This window comes from Bos indicus x Bos taurus, chromosome 7, assembly GCF_003369695.1.
Source record: "Bos indicus x Bos taurus breed Angus x Brahman F1 hybrid chromosome 7, Bos_hybrid_MaternalHap_v2.0, whole genome shotgun sequence".
Classification (NCBI taxonomy): Eukaryota; Metazoa; Chordata; class Mammalia; order Artiodactyla; family Bovidae; genus Bos; species Bos indicus x Bos taurus.
In genome coordinates this window covers 86,951,296-86,969,578 of record NC_040082.1, presented here as the reverse complement: position 1 = coordinate 86,969,578, position 18,283 = coordinate 86,951,296, and the positions used below count along the sequence as shown (strand labels likewise).

The 18,283-nt window shown below is 37.8% G+C and overlaps 1 pseudogene; it reads left to right on the top strand.

Annotated features, from left to right (window-relative positions):
* Nucleotides 1–491: 491 nt before the first annotated feature.
* LOC113896330 overlaps nt 492–18,283 on the top strand; it is a 188,659-nt pseudogene continuing 170,867 nt past the window's right edge.

Below are 18,283 nucleotides of genomic sequence, written 5' to 3'. Positions count from 1 at the left end.
AAAAGGTAGCAAACTGTGTAATGCTTTTATGATATTTAACTTACACTGCACCTTGGATATGAAGAAAAAACGTACTTTGTTTACTATATCAGAAAACAATCTGATCCTTTCTCTTAAGCCACTACCTTCTTGTTAGTGAGGATATCCCTATCTAAAACTAGTCCAAGTTCTGTCTGGTCATTTAGAAAGATGCTTTAAATAGCAGTGTTCCAACTCTTTCCGATAAAAACTCCTGGATTCTCTGAGAATCCCCTTCATCATCCCTATAGCATGGTTTCAAAGGGGTAGAGAAGAATCTGAGTCTTGGTAATGATGCCATCAGCATTCTCCGGTTTTCTGGAATACGGGGGTCCACCTGGATGTGCTTGTCCTGCTGGACAATCATTGTTCAGTCCTGATCTGGGCTATCCCATTTTAGTCATAGGACCTGGTAGCCATTATACATATGCCTTGGTCTTAGTTCCCATTGGGGCCACAGGCAATTCTGAATTATGGCTGAGATTTTCAATGGCCGCAAAGTGGCTTGCCCTGTCACCTTCCTTGTTCCTCAGCCCAGTACAGACACACTCTGGTAAGTGCTTCAGACAGATTCTCAGCCGCTTCTCTGCCACATGGGAAACAAGTGTGGTGGGAAGTCTCCTGCCTCTGCCTGACCTCTGTTCTGTTAAGTGCATGTGGCTATGCCCCAGGCTGGGGCAGTTGTAGCCTATGACAGGACTTTTTGTTTCCACTCTTCTCACACACAAGCAAAGAAATGTTGAAAATTCTCCAAGCTATGTTTCAACAGTACGTGAACCGAGAACTTCAGAAGTTCAAGCTGGATTTAGAAAACCAGAGGAACCAGAGATCAAATTGCCAATATCCACTGGATCATAGAAAAAGCAAGAGAGTTTCAGAAAAACTTCTGCTTTGTTGACTATGTCAAAGCCATTGACTGTGTGGATCCCAATAAACTGTGGAAAATTCTTCAAGAGACAGGAATACTGGACTACCTGACCTGCCTCTTGAGAAATCTGTATGTAGGTCAGGAAACAACAGTTAGAACTGGACATGGAACAACAGACTGGTTCCAAATTGGGAAAGGAGTACGTCAAGGCTGTATATTGTCACCCTGCTTATTTAATTTATATGCAGAGCACATCATGAGAAATGCCAGGCTGGATGAAGCACAAGCTGGAATCAAGATTGCCAGGAGAAATATCAATAACCTCAGATATGCAGATTATACCACTCTTACGGGAGAAAGCAAAGAGGAACTAAAGAGCCTCTTGATGAAAGTGAAAGAGGAGAGTGAAAAAGCTGGCTTAAAACTCAACATTCAAAAAAACTAAGATCATGGCATCTGGTCCCATCACTTCATGGCACATAGATGGGGAAACAAAACAGTGACAGACTTTATTTTTGGGGGCTTCAAAATCACTGCAGATGGTGACAGCAGCCATGAAATGAAAAGATGTTTGCTCCTTGGAAGGAAAGTTATAATCAACCTATACAGTATATTAAAAAGCAGAGACATTATTTTGCAGACAAAAGTCTGTCTAGTCAAAGCTATGGTTTTTCCAGTAGTCATGTATGGATGTGAAAGTTGGACCATAAAGAAAGCTGAACACCGAAGAATCGATGCTTTTGAACTGGGGTGTTGGAGAAGACTCTTGAGAGTCCCTTGGACTGAAAGGAGATCAAACCAGTCAATCCTAAAGGAAACCAGTTCTGAATATTCATTGGAAAGACTGATGTTGAAACTGAAACTCCAATGCTTTGGCCACCTGATGTGAAGAATGGACTCACTGGAAAAGACCCTGATGCTGGGAAAGACTGAAGGCAGGAGGAGAAAGGGATGACAGAGGATGAGATGATTGGATGGCATGACCAACTCAATGGACATGAGTTAAAGCAAGCTCCAGGAATTTGTGATGGACAGGGAAGCCTGGCATCCTGCTGTCTATGGGGTCACAGAGAGTCAGACACGACTGAGCAACTGAACTGAAGAGTTAAAAATTTCCCTACCCTTCAGTCACCCTCACTTACCTAACACATGTTTCCCTCTCTGAGTCAAAATCTGAATTATGGGACTTTCAGGCATGAGTTTATGTTCTTTGTTCTTCTCTCTCCCTTTGTTTTTCACTATAACTGAAAAAAATGGTCTTTCCCCTTTTCTCTTCTTCGCTTGCCTACCATATCTTCTTTCAAAGTATCAAAGCAAGAAATCAAGGATTTTAAAACAATTCTTCCACAATAAACTTGCTTATCTTCAAAATGATGTTTTTGAGAATTGGAAACCAAAATTATATTCTAGCTTTTTCTTTATATTCTTTCTAGATTGTAATCTCCATCCAGATATGGATGTTCCTAGAGGCAAAAGAAAAAGCACATTGATAATTTTCAAACTACTACTCCCTCTGCAGCTCTGATCCCGACCTTCAAGGCATACTACTTTATTGCTATGATGGGTTTCTTTTTCAGTAGATGATATAGAATACCTTCATCTTTAGCAGTAAAATGACGTAGGCACAGTTAGTCATTTTTAGGAAAAGCTTTTCGTTAGAGAATTGGAGGGTAGATAAATATTCTTTAGGTTACTCTGAGTCTAAAATAATTTTGGTGATTTCAAGAGTCAGGAATTCTCGATTGCATTTGTACTCCCATCAACTCAGCTGTGTGAAATTATGCTCCATTTTCAATTTATTTCTGTTCCCACAAAACCTATTTCTCACCCAGCCGCCAAAATGACCCTTCTAAAATGTAAATCAGATGTCTATTCTGCTTAGAACTTTCAAATAACTTACTACCTCACTTATGATAAAGCCAAACATTTTACCATGCACAGCTCACAGAGCTCTGCAGGTGTTCTGGTGCACGCTCACCTCTCTGATTTCATTTCCACTCACTCACTCTCAATCCTAGCACCAGCCTCAATGCCCTCCTTGCTGGCTCCCCAGGATGTCAAACAAACAAAATATTCCTTTTTTGGGGGGGGGGGTTATGGCACATGCACAGAAATACAGGTGACATCATGAGCCAGTACACACACTTACATGCCGTGAAGGGCATATCTTATGAAAAACTACATTTCCTTTAACAATGAACACGGATACCCTCTTTTTAAATTGATTTAATTCTAGTCTATGCTTTGTTTAGAAATGTTGCTCTTGATTTACTAAATTTATCACACCATCCACAGTTTGGATGTTCATATTTCAAAAACATTATCTTAAGACTTCTCAGACAACTCTAAAAGGGTAGCTTCTTTAGTCTCTATTTTCCTACTCTGTTTAATTTTTCCCCCCTTATCAGTTTAATATTAAATTATAAATATGTTTATTGGCTTAATTTTTGTTCTTTACCTGCCTATCCTAGCAATGGCCAGGAAACAAGCTCCATGTATGTAAAAGCTGTGAGTATTTTGTTCAATGATGTGTCCATAGTACCTAAAACAGTGCTTCTTTTATAAAAAATGTTAAATATCTGTTTATGAAATAATGAATCATATATAACTCATACAATAGTCAAGAGCTTCCAAACTGGAGCCAAAGTACCTGCGTTTGAATCTAGACTGCAACTTTTCAGGTATGCCATCTTAAGCAAGTTTATAACTTTCCATACTTCAGCTTACTCATTACAGAAATAACAATAAACCATCACTCATATGTTAGTGTGCAATTATGACCATTAAACCAATAAATTTCTGTAAAAAATCTAGAACAGTGTCTGCAACATAGTAAGTGGTAAATATTTGCTCTTATTATTCATATTAATTACAAAATGAGATTAAGACACCAAGTTATAGATCTGGAGATCATTTTAGAGATACCAGTATCAATCATAGCTAGCTTCCCTCATAGCTGGCTTCCCTCATAGCTCAGTTGGTAAAGAATCCACCTGCAATGCAGGAGACCCCGACTCAATTCCTGGGTCGGGAAGATTCCCTGGAGAAGGGAAAGGCTACCCACTCCAGTATTCTAGCCTAGAGAATTCCATAGACTAAACCCACGAGGTTGCAAAGAGTCAGATACGACTGAGTGACTTTCATTTTCACTCACTCAGTATCAATCATTCTAATTAACTAATAACACCAATATTTAAGTGACCAATGTGCAAAAAGCCTCTTGATGAAAATGAAAGAGGAGAGTGAAAAAGTTGGCTTAAAGCTCAACATTCAGAAAATGAAGATCATGGCATCTGGTCCCATCACTTCATGGGAAATAGATGGGGAAACAGTGGAAACAGTGGCTAACTTTATTTTTCTGGGCTCCAAAATCACTGCAGATGTTGACTGCAGTCATGAAATCAAAAGACACTTACTCCTCGGAAGGAAAGTTATGATCAACCTAGATAGCATATTAAAAAGCAGAGATATTACTTTGCCAACAAAGGTCTGTCTAGTCCAGGCTATGGTTTTTCCAGCGGTCATGTATGGACGTGAGAGTTGGACTGTGAAGAAAGCTGAGCACCGAAGAATTGATGCTGTTGAACTGTAGTGTTGGAGAAGATTCTTGAGAGTCCTTTGGTCTGCAAGGAGATCATACCAGTCCATCCTAAAGGAGATCAGTCCTGGGTATTCATTGGAAGGACTGATGTTGAAGCTGAAACTCTAATACTTTGGCCACCTCATGCGAAGAGTTGACTCATTGGAAAAGACCCTGATGCTGGGAGGTACTGCAGGCAGGAGGAGAAGGGGACGACAGAGGATGAGATGGCTGGATGGCATCACTGACTAGATGGACATGAGTTTGAGTGAACTCCGGGAGTTGGTGATGGACAGGGAGGCCTGGCGTGCTGCAATTCATGGAGTGGCAAAGAGTCAGACACAACTGAGCGACTGAACTGAACTGAATGTGCAAAAATATTGTGAAATGCTTTAATGATAAATGATGGACTTCACACAGGCATATGTACTAATTAACATAAATAGTATGCAAAGTGATACATAAGTAAAAATTTACAAGCCCTTTTAGTATCTATCATTTAAAAAAAACACAGGGGAAAAAACATAGTTTTTCAGAAGACAGAGGCCCCATAGCCTCTCAGTAGGTCCCTGTAGGGAAATAAAATTGCTCTTGCTCTCTCAGTGTTCTCGTAAACACACTAGCCCTCTGAGACTCTTTAGAGACGGTGAGAATTAGAACTGTAGCCATTCATGTAGTAAATTGCTTTGATTCAAAAGGATAATAAAACTCTTATGTTGACAAGAAAAACCACGACAAGAGGTTCCTATGTTAAATCCCAAACATGCCAGAAGACTGAAATTTCTAGGTGTTTTCATTTAAAGAAAGAATGAGGCTGAGGAACTTGGAGTCAGTGTCTGGCTTTTAGAAAGATATTATTTACATACCAAAGGGATGGAGTAAGAAAACTCTTGCAGGAAATGAGTAGACATCTAACTTCTACCACTTTACAAGCATAGAAATTTAATTTTTTTCCCCTTGCTTGCCCGTGGATGAGTCTATCCACTTGTATAAGACAACCAACTTTGTTCTCATCTTGTCACTCCAGAGGTAGGGACTAGGGCAATGGGAGAATGAATCATTTATTATTTAGTGCCATGTATTTACTAATAAATCTATCCCTGATTCAGAATACCTCTTACATATACACATATGTATTCAGGATAAAATGAATACATATCAATATTAAACATTCAAAAGTACTCAAATAATTTTTTCTGATGGATAATGGAAGCCAGATCCCCCTTTACAGTAAATTTACACTTTATTTTATCTAACAAAAGAAATAATTGTTATAAACACCCAAGAATTTTGTTTTCCAATTACAAGTAGTTTTAACCATTATGGTTAAAACCAAAGACAACGGCATTAGACCTGGGGTGAGTTACTTCACAGGCCTCTGCATCCTTCTCTGTAATATGAGAACATTAATAGTTCATATCTAATAAGTTATTGGAGTCTTATATCAGATACCCAGCCATGTAAATAAGCCTGGAGCCATATCCTCCAGACTTTGATGGACAGTTTTATTCCAGTTGTGACAGAACCTGAGCCAGAACCACCCAGCTAAATGACTCCCAGATCTATGATCATCAGAAATTATAAGAGACAAAGGAAATCAAACCTGAATATTCACTGGGAGGACTGATGCTGAAGCTCCAACACTGTGGAGACCTGATGCAAAGAGCTGACTCATTAGAAAAGACCCTGATGCTGGGAAAGATAGAAGGCAGGAGAAAAAGGGGATAATGGAGGATGAGATGGTTGGATGGCATCACCAACTCAATGGTCTTAAGTTTGAGCAAACTCTGGGAGATGGTGAAGGACAGGGAAGCCTGGTGTGCTACAGTCCACAGGGTCGCAGAGTCAGACACAACTGAGCGATTGAACAACAAAGTAAACATTCATTGTTTTAAGCTACTAAAATTTGGTGTAACTTGCTACACAGGATTTAATAATACAGATACCTTATATAAAGCCACTTACATAATACTTGGCATATAGTCTAATAAATGCTGGCCAATAGGAGCAGCAGCAGCATCTACAGGGAAGTAGTGTGATTGCATGGCAGGGAGCTCATGAATACAAAGACAGGAGCTTTTTGTATTTCAAAACAGAGTAATCTAACAACCGCATAAGAGCCAAATATAATCTTCATAGCATGATAATAATCCAACCTCTATAAACACAGAGATATTGTAGATGCAATCAACCCCTATTTCAAAGGCAAAGAAAGTTTACAAGCTCTCACCTGACTCTCCCAAAGAATCCCTTCTCTCAAGTGGAATACTTTTAGCCCACTCACAGAAAACCAAGAGAGAGACAGAGTCTCTTCTAGGGGAAAAAGAATAGGATTTTTCAGACCAAAGAGTAAAACCTAAGCTGCTTTCTTCTGTGACAGTGATAAAAACAGTAGTGTATTATCTGAAGACACAGATATATGACATACACCAAATCTGTAGAGAGTTCATGTTCTGGTCTCATGATCTAGTAGGTTCAAATTGCCTTTTATGTGATAATAAGTTTATATTTCATCAATACATAGAGCAATAAGTGGTAGGTTGCAGGGGGTGGGTATGCAGAGGACAGAGACCAAACTGCAATTCAAAAATGATAATTCACAGGTCCACAGTATTTCTTTATAGAATTATATGACAAAGTCAAAAGGAATACCCACCAGTCATTATCTGACTAGAACCCCAGGTCTGTAAAAGTGAGTAGGACGGATGAGCAATGTTTGAACATACGTCACTCTTCTTCACAGTGGGTCCTATCCATGTGATTGATCATCGACGTCAAGCAAGTCTGCAGTTGAATAATGACTCTTCCATGCCTGGCAGTAGTAGGACCATAAGGAAGAACCATTTTTTGCTGTGTTTACTCATTTTAGAAATCATTTAATCTACCATGGTTATCTCCACTAGCCCCAAACAATATTCAACAAATCATAGCTTCTAATTGCCAAAAATATTATAATGCTTGACTTTTAGTCACTTATTAAAGGAATATTTGTGATATATCTTTCTTAGACGGGTAATCAAGGACTTTTGAAAACTGGTCCTAATCTAACTTTCTTACTATTATGTTACTTTATACATCTGCTGCTGCTGCAGCTAGGTTGCTTCAGGCGTGTCCAACTCTGTGCGACCCCATAGACGGCAGCCCACCAGGCTCCCCAGTCCCTTGGATTCTCCAGGCAAGCACACTGGAGTGGGTTGCCATTTCCTTCTCCAATACATGAAAGTGAAAAGTGAAAGTGAAGTCACTCAGTCGTGTCCAACTCTTTGCGACCCCATGGACTGCAGCCTACCAGGCTCCTCTGTCCATGGGATTTTCCAGGCAAGAGTACTTTATACACCTAGGTTAATGTAAATGATGTTCTTAATTATCCTGCTCTACCTGAGTTCATTTCAGTTCTGCCAGTTTAAAGACTAACCTTGTTTCAAGAATGCCACATTCCACCTCTGAATTGTCATAGCATTTTCTCTGAAACCAGCAGACTATAACTGCTAAGACTACAATGCAGAAAATCTGTTAGAATTGACCAAAAACAGCTACTAGAAGTAATGAGTGATTTGGTAAAGGTTCAAGATATAAGATCAAAATTTTAAAAGGCAATTGTGTTTATATTTTAACAACAATCAGAAATAGAAATAAAAAGATAGTATTATTTATAATACATCAAGAGTATGAGACCCTGTGGGATAAAATGGACAATAGATGTTTAAGACTTAAACACTAAAAGTACCAAACACTGACATATTCTGGGTCAGAAGACTCAATATTATCAAACATAAATTCTTTCCAAATTTATTCAATAAATTCAATTTAATCCCAACAAAAATGCCAGCAAGATGTTTTTAAAACTGACAAGCTTTTTTAACATTTATATAGAAATTCAAAGGCCCTACAATTAGTTAAAACAATTTTCAAAAGAACAAAGTTGGAACCTGACCTTTACCTGATTTCAGGACATCTGGTAGTATGGTATTTGTGTCAAGCTCGAAAATATACCAATGGCTCTAGGAAAATAATCTTCAGAAATAGACAACACATAGATGGACAACTGATTTTCTTAAAAGGTACAAATGAAATCCAACGGAGAAAGAATAGCCTTTCAATATATGGTGCTGCATATGTTGGCCATCTATATGCAAAGAACTTCAACCCATACCTTGAACACTATACAAAAATCTACTCAAAATCGGATCACAGATGTAAATGTAAAAACCTAGAAGAAAACAGCAGAGAATCGTTGTGACATGGTTCTGGCAAAGATTTCTTAAGTACGACACCAAAAACATGATCCAGAAAAGAAAAAAACTGAGAAATGGAACATCATCAAAATTAAAAACGTTTGCATTGTGAAACAAACTGTTACGGGAACAAAAATATAAGGCAAAGACTGAGGAAAGATTTTCAATTCATATATCTGATAAAACATTCTATCTAGCATAAAGAATTCACAAAACCCAAAGAGGAAGTCCTTAAAATAATTTTAAAATTTGAAATATAATCATCAGAGAACATATGTGTCATCATAAATCACACACATAAATGGCAAAATGAAATGAAAGTCTTTGACAAAGAAGGGAACAGCAACAGGCAAGCACATAGGAATTGAGTTTACAAGCACAAGTTGTCATCAGTAGAAAATATTAAGTAATTACAGTGAAGCAGAGAAAACAGTTGAAATATTAAAAATCCATTCAGCTACATGAATATTTTTATAATATGAGACTGTCAAGAGAGAGGCTGAGGGATCTATAATCTCCAGAGTTATTTCAAGCAAAGAGGTGACACCTGTCTACCAGAGGGAACAATTAAAGAGTAATGGTATCAGTGCTGCCCATCCACCATGTAATATGAGGCTCTTAAGAAAACTGACATGCCTCAAGTGATTCTACATTTATTCAGAACTGACACCTCTCTTGCACTTTAGAGAGTCTCAGGTCTCATTGGTTGAGCCATGATGAATCAAATCAGCTTTTGATGGCTGGATGCCTGTAATGCTGTCTTTGTTTCTCTAGATGGTGGAGAAATGATTCAGCAGTAAGTACTAGTCTCTGAGTATAAAAAGAGCTGAGTGACGTGTTCCACTTTTCCAAAGCAAAATCTATTAAGCAAGAGGTATTTATCTCTCTTTTTAATCCCCTCTCTTTCTCAACTACTAACAGTGTTAACATTTGACTGAGGAAGACAGAATGCCATTTTAATGGTGTCCATTTAAAATAAAATTCTCACCTGACTTTATGACTCATATTAAAGTACAAAATTGGATTAGTAATTTTCAAATTCTTTTCACCTCAGCAGTAAATGGTTCTGTATAAAATTGATGATCCCATGGTAGTGAAAATAAACATCACCACTCAGTATTCAAAACAAGTACTATGTGAGTTAAGACTGACCCACCATTGAATGTGAAAAAAAAATTTTTTTTTAAGTTTACTTACTATTTAAACTGCTTTCAAGTGAATGGTTAACTGTATATCATTTCTAGTTGGTGAAGATTTTAGGCCCAGGTCCAAACTTCCTAATATTTCAAGGCCTGGGGTTTTAGACAGTATGTACACAGCGGCAACATTTAGGGGTAGATATATAGAAGAATAATAGAATTGGAATGTCAAGAGTTGGACACGGAATAAGGGGTTTACAAAATGATAAAGACAAAATCTGTTAAAGAATGTATAAAAGGGAGTGTTGAACACTTTACACACTGTGAAAGCCTTATTAAAGTCTAAGCAATTCAACTATATTTAGTATGTTCCATGATATTTACTCATAATCTAGTATAAGCTCAGTGTAAAATTTCTGAGGGTAAAGCTAGACTGTCATACATAAAGTGAAAGAATTCTCTTTCCAGGTGGATATGTGAGAAATCTTGTGAACCAAACTTCGTGAAGTAAGAGAACACATCTTGTTTTTAAGTGATTAGTGGTACTAATGGTCAACCCAAGGAAGTGGTAGAAAGGTCTCACATGGGGGCTTGCCACAAATGAAGTCATGAGGATATCGATGAAGAAAGTGCTGCTTTACTTTGGAACTGACGATGGTGATGACTATGACTGCAAGAGTGCTAACTTAGATTCTTATACAATCATAAGATTTGGGAAACTATGCCTATACAACTCACTGCACAAGATGTGAGCGGAGATGACCTCTGCCATCGTTCTACGAGAAACAGATTTTCCTTTCTGTCTTCAGATTATGGTAAAAATTCCTAAATACATATCTATGCAATTAATATTTTAAGTTTTGGGTACAGGCAGTCAGTAACATCATTAGCTTCTAATACAGCAATCCATGCACGTGTGATAAATCTATGTTTTCAGTGGCATGGCTACCACTTTCAAAACCTTGCTCAGAACTCTTAACTAATTTCTACAGAGAATGGCCCACCTTAATACTGTATATAGATTTGTGTATATGTCTCTGTGTGCAATCTAGGGACATGTGATTCAATTTACTAACAGTGAATTGCAAGCTCACACATTCAGTAGAGCACAGCAGCTCAGAAAATTCATATATACCTCATTCAATGACATAACCAATGAAGACAGCTAAAGAGAAAAGGCATTATTGGAAGTAAATGATAATATGAACCTTTAGTTTTACAGATTTTTTCCCTATGTAGTTCCAACAGACATCTAGACTTTTTTTCTTTTCTTTTTGGAAAAGATGGGGAACTCTGTTTAACAATGGAGAAGGGCATGGCAACTCACTCCAGTATTCTTGCCTGGAGAATTCGATGGACAGAGGAGCCTGGTGGGCTGTAGTCCATGAGGTCACAAAGAATCAGACATGACCAAGCAACTAACATTTCATTTCTGTTTAACAAACACCAAAACATTTTGTCTTAAGGATTATTAGTATTACACCTGGCACTACATCTCTTTGGTATTGGATATATTACTGAGTAGCATTAGCTTCTTATTCTATGTTCAGTTCAGTCGCTCAGTCATGTCTGACTCTTTGCGACCCCATGGACTGCAGCATGCCAGGCTTCCCTGTCCATCACCAACTCCCGGAGTTTACTCAAACTCATGTCCATTGAGTCGGTGATGTCATCCAACCATCTCATCCTCTGTCATCCCCTTCTCCTCTTGCCTTCAATCTTTTCCAGCATCAGGGTCTTTCCCAATGAGTCAGCTCTTCGCATTAGGTGGCTAAAATATTGGAGTTTCAGCTTCAACATCAGTCCTTCCAATGAATCTTCAGGACTGATTTCCTTTAGGATGGAGTGGTTGGCTCTCCTTGCAGTCCAGGGGACTCTCAAGTGTCTTCTCCAACACCACAGTGCAAAAGCACAGGCTCAGCTTTCTTTATAGTCAAATTCTCATATCCATACATGACTACTGGAAAAACCATAGCCTTAAATACATGGACCTTTGTTGGCAAAGTAATGTCTCTGCTTTTTAATATGCTGTCTAGGTTGTCATAACTTTTCTTCCAAGGAGTAAGCGTCTTTTAATTTCATGGCTTCAGTTACCATCTGCAGTGATTTTGGAGCCCCCAAAAATAGTCTGCTACTGTTTCCACTGTTTCCCCATCTATCTGCCATGAAGTGATGGGACCAGATGCCATAGTCTTTGTTTTCTGAATGTTGAGCTTTAAGCCAACTTTTTCACTCTCCTCTTTCACTTTCATCAAGAGGCTCTAGTTCTTCATTTTCTGCCATAAGGGTGGTGTCATCCGCATATCTGAGGTTATTGATATTTCTCCTGGCAATCTTGATTCCAGCTAGTGCTTCTTCCAGCCCAGCGTTTCTCATGATGTACTCTGCATAGGAGTTAAAAAAGCAGGGTGACAATATACAGCCTTGACATATTCCTTTTCCTGTTTGGAACCAGTCTGTTGTTCCATGTCCAGTTCTAACTGTTGCTTCCTGACCTGCATACAGATTTCTCAAGAGGCAGGTCAGCTAACTGGTATTCCCATCTCTTGAAGAATTTTCCAGTTTGTTGTGATCCACACAATCAAAGGCTTTGGCATTGTCAATAAAGCAGAAATAGATGTTTTTCTGGAACTTTCTTGCTTTTTCAATGATGCAGCAGATGTTGACAATTTGATCTCTGGTTCTTCTGCCTTTTCTAAAGCCACCTTGAACATCTGGAAGTTCACGGTCCATGTATTGCCGAAGTCTGGGCTGGGAGAATTTTGAGCACTGCTTTACTAGCGTGTGAGATGAGTGCAATTGTGCGGTAGTTTGAGCATTCTTTGGCATTGCCTTTCTTTGGGATTGGAATGAAAACTGACCTTTTCCAGTCCTGTGGCCACTGCTGAGTTTTCTAAATTTGCTGGCGTATTGAGTGCAGCACTTTCACAGCATCATCTTTCAGGATTTGGAATAGCTCAACTGGAATCCCATCACCTCCACTAGCTTTGTTCTTAGGGATGCTTCCTAGGGGCACTTGACTTCACACTCCAGGATGTCTGGCTCTAGGTGAGTGATCACACCATCATGGTTATCTGGCTCATGAAGATCTTTTTTGAATAGTTCTTCTGCGTATCTTGCCACCTCTTTTTAATATCTTCTGCTTCTATTAGGTCCATACCATTTCTGTCCTTTATTGAGTCCATCTTTGCATGAAATGTTCCCTTGGTACCTCTAATTTTCTTGAAGAGATCTTAGTCTTTCAGATTCTATTCTTTTCCTGTTTCATTGCGCTGATCATTGAGGAAGGCTTTCTTATCTCTCTTAGCTATTCTTTGGAACTCTGCATTCAAATGGGTATATATTTCCTTTTCTCCTTTGCTTTTTGCTTTTCTTCTTTTCACAGCTATTTGTAAGGCCTCTTCAGAGAGCCATTTTACTTTTTTTTGCATTTCTTTTTCTTTGGGGATGGTCTTGCTCCCTGTCTCCTGTACAATGTCATGAACCTCTATCCGTAGATCCTCTGTAGGCTGCAGAAATCTACAGATACTGACTCAGTCTACTGCAGAGAAAGGTTCAGTTCAGTTCAGTTCAGTCGCTCAGTCGTGTCCGACTCTTCACGCCCCAGGAATCGCAGCACGCCAGGCCTCCCTGTCCACCACCAACTCCTGGAGTTCACTCAGACTCACGTCCATTGAGTCAGTGATGCCATCCAACCATCTCATCCTCTGTCGTCCCCTTCTCCTCCTGCCCCCAATCTCTCCCAGCATCAGAGTCTTTTCCAATGAGTCAATTCTTCGCATGCGGTGGCCAAAGTACTGGAGTTTCAGCTTTAGCATCATTCCTTCCAAAGAAATCCCAGGGCTGATCTCCTTTAGAATGGACTGGTTGGATCTCCTTGCAGTCCAAGGGACTCTCAAGAGTCTTCTCCAACACCACAGTTCAAAAGCATCAATTCTTTGGTGCTCAGCCTTCTTCACAGTCCAACTCTCACATCCATACATGACCACAGCCCTTCTGTAAAGACAGACACACAGACACATATACATACATAGATACAACACAACTACACACAAACAGGCATATACGTCTACATATACCCACATGTACAAACACATATACACATATACCCACACATGACAACACTAGGAGTCAGAAGTATGTTTATTCTTCTTCTGGATGCTTAGCCAGGCCTGAAATTGGATGCAAAAATAAGCTATAGTCAGCAGATTGCTCACCTGAGAAGAAATGATTCAGGAGTAAATGATAATATGATGTAGAGATATTGAACACACTCTTCATTTCCTGCAGCTTATTCTGGGCCAATTAGTAGCCCTAAAAACAAGTCACAAAATTATGATGTTTCCTTTTATAACTTGGGAAGCCTGATATACAAAAAATTTGGTGCATTTTTAAGAGTGGAAATTTTACTAGGCAGTGTTTTTTCTTATAAATTAGTCTTTTACAAAATAAAAATTCACTACTCATCTGGAGAGAATTACTACTCACTGGAAAATTTTTTTCTACTCTAATAATTTTGAAATTGTGCCTGCATGTGGCACCCCAGTCGTATACAATGTTCCATGTCAAATCTGTTACAAAATACAAGAAAGGAGCAAGAAATACAGTTAAACAAGAATCAGTATTCTGAACTCTCAAGCCTCAAATCATCTTTAGTCCCCTGCAGACATTTTTAATCACCAAGGGACATTAGTAAGATTGTTGACTGAAATCTCTAAGCAGTAAAGCTGGAAATAAATGACTAAAGTCTGTCTTGCATTCTCATCATTGCTCGAGTTATCATTTATCACACCTATGAGGGGACCTAGTAGTTCATCTTCCCTTGATGTTATCTATAAATATAAAGATGTTAATAGATTCTTAGGGAGCATATTTATGAGGTAATATAAACTGTTTGTAAAAACATCCTACATATATTATTTCTATTGCACATTTTTTTTCCTCCAAAGTGACTTTATCCCACTTAGAAGATACCCATTCCTTTAGGTTCATTTACCTTAACAGACACAAAATGGGGTGAAGCCAGGTTACAAAAGCTAGTGTTAGACTGCTGTCTTCAGGTTATCTACAGTACGTGTTCAGTGGAAGAGCTAAGGAGACTCTCATCGCCTTTGAAAGTCAGTTCCTCATCTCTGAGACTTAGAAAATTTCTTGACCGTGGGCTCAGTATCACTTATGTCAACATCTGGGAGAAATTTATGCTGGAAAATAAACTAAAAGTTACTTGACACATTTTAAGACAGGGTGAACTCCTTCCCATATCATAATGAGGTATGATGACCCCTAAAAATTTAAAGTTGGCCTTTAACAAATGTCCAAGTGTATTTTTGCAAATATCTACCACTTATTTTGACCAAGACTTTATAGGAAAACAATAAAATTTGCAATGTGGAATTTTCTTCTGGACATTGATTTTCACAAGTCTTATTACCTGTTACCAAAGTTTCTATAAACTCATATTGGCTATGGCATAACAACAAATATCAATAAATAAGAAAATTCACTGACTTTCTGAAAGAGAGTAGGTTCATAAAGTTTTAGAACTGAAATTTCCTTAGAGACCACTGGACCCAACTTCTTTTTTGTGTGTGTAGATGCTGATACTGTGGATCTCACAGCCTGAGCACACCAGTGGGCAGGACTCAGGCTGCATGGCCTCCAGGGCAACATATGACTTCTATAACTCCAGGAAAAGAGCCGAGTAGTATGTGACTCCAAAAACTTATAGATGCTTGTTCTTAAAATTTGGTCCCCTAGCCCAAGCATCAGCAGCACCTGGGAATTTGCTAAAAATGAAAATACACAGGTCCCATTCCAGAGCTACTGAATCATAAACTCTGGGATGGGGGCCCAGGGGTCTGTGTTTTAATAAGCCCTGCAGTTCATTCTGAGGTACACTGAACTTTGAAAACCACTGGAATAAGCAGTTTTTAGTTCAAGAAAAGATATTTTAATTTTTCCTACTCATATTTTGCAAGGCATTTGAAAGGGCTAACTGAAATTGAAAGATATTCTGATTATAATATTTAAACTTATGACTATGTTGACTAGATTTTTTTTCATAAAAACCAAATAGGAATATCGCTTAAAAGAAGCTATTTTAATTTACAAATGTTTGCTAAAATAAGGTCCTAAAGGGTAAAATTTAATGTATCACATATATGTAATAAAACATGTCTTTTAAAAATGCCTATCTTCTGCTAAGATTCACTCCTTAAGTGAATGCTGTGGTTTATTTTGCTTAAGTTGCACTTCCTTGGTATTTGTTTTTGTTTTCCTAAGAAGTCTAAGTTCTGTGAGATTCTAGCTTTACCAACCTGACAAGGCACAATAACCAATCATAACGTCATTTTCTGTCAGCTAAAAACACCTATATATAAAAACTCTAGATGTCTAAAATATTAAGCACCCTTAATTTCACTGTATTCATTATGCCAAAGAATGGACTATATCAGAAAACATTACAGTGTAGAAATTCCTAAGATTTATCCATATTGTGCATATAGATATAGTTAATTCATTCTTGCTGCTGCATAACATGCCATTGTGTGAATATATTATCATTTATCAATTCTTCTATTGATAGGCATTTGAATTATTTCTAGATTTTTGCTTTTACCGTGTTGCTCTGAACTTTCTTCTCCTTGTCTCCTGGAATATACATGTGTGAGTTTCTTTTGGATATATACATAAAAGTGAAATTGCTAAGTCAGAAAATATATAAATATTAATTTTACAAGAAAAGACCAAACGTGCTTTCCAAAGAATTTTATCAATTTATACTCTAATAGTAATTTAAAAGAAAGACTGGTAATTCAAATTCTCACAAAACCTTATTACTGTTCATACTTCTCAATACTATTTTCATGAGTGCAAAATGGTATCACATTGTGCTTCTATTCACATTTCCATTACTGCTAGTGACATTGAACATCTTTTTCTGCCTTGATTATATATATATTTCTCCTATGAAATGGCTGATTGTGTATTTTGTCCCTTTTTTAAAAAACTTTTTCTGTAGGAATTTTATATTCCTTCCCCCCCAAAACAGGATTTAATTAGTTTTTCCCACAGGCAGTGACCTAGCACACTTAAAAATTTCCAGTAGACTCAAAGAAACTTTCATTTCTTAAAAAAAATACTGCAAACTCTCATTTAGAATTTTTTTTCTATTGTCAAAATTTTAGTTCTAAAATGGAGTGTGGTTTTGTTCACCCACTACAAAAGCTTTTTCTACATATTCACATAGACCTACCACTAATAAATCTAATAAAACCAGAAAAAAAGTTAACTTTGGTTGATTTGCTTTAATGTTCCTTAATTTTGATTTCTTCATATGTAAAATGCAGGTCAGTAAAGATAAGGATGAGGTACTGTAACATGATGTAACAAGATTATTATTAGCACATTAGGGGAGCAGAAAATGATGATTATTATTTTAATATGAATAAAACTAAATTTCCAATAAAGCAATACCCATAGCAATATATTTGCCACAGAACTTTGAAAACTGCTCACTGTCATTCCCTCATTTACCCAGAGGAAATTAAAGCTAGTTTGTTAGGCCGCCGGAGCACACTGAATATCTGAAGCAGAAATCAACTGTATTCTGTCCAGTTGATCTCAGTCAATTAACAGATGCAAAAACAGAGGCCCTAGGAGTTTTTGAAACTTGCCACAGGTAGACAAATACTTTAGGACTGAGCCAAGTCTGGGAGCAGGGTTCTTCTCGCAATATGAATATCTGTTTCATCTATCTGGCCCATGTCAGTTTACAGAGCACCTCCTTAGCTCCATGACCTTGATTATTATATCATTCAGCTTATAGACTCCCTGCCCCACCGCCACCACTTTTTGTCTTTGGAAAAGTCCTCGGAGATCCTTCTGCATACTTAAATTTTACTGTTTTGGTAGCTGTTACTAAATGAAACTTAAGTTTTAAAATACACCCCCCCACACACACACAGAGACACCTCTTCCTTGCCTTACCATAGGGTTACATCCCAATGAACCCATTCATTGTAACTTGAAAATACCATGTTGAAAATGCATTTAATACACCTAAGCTACCACACATCATAGCTTAGCCAAGCCTACCTTAAATGCTCAGAACACCTGAATTACCCTACAATTGGGTTAAATCATCTAACACAAAGCCTATTTCATAATAAAGTATTGAATATCTCATGTAGCTTATTAAATAGTGAATTGAACGTGAAAATTAGAATATTGTATGGGTACAGAATGGTTATAAGTATATCAGCTGTTTACTCTCATCATCATGTGACTGGGAGTTTCGGATTGTTGGTACTTCCCCATACCACATACCACTAGCCTACAAAAGAGCAAAATTTGAAAATTAAAGCACAGTTTCTAATTAATGTGTATTTCTTTCACACCATCATAGTCAAAAATATTTTAAATTGAAACATGGTAAGTTGGG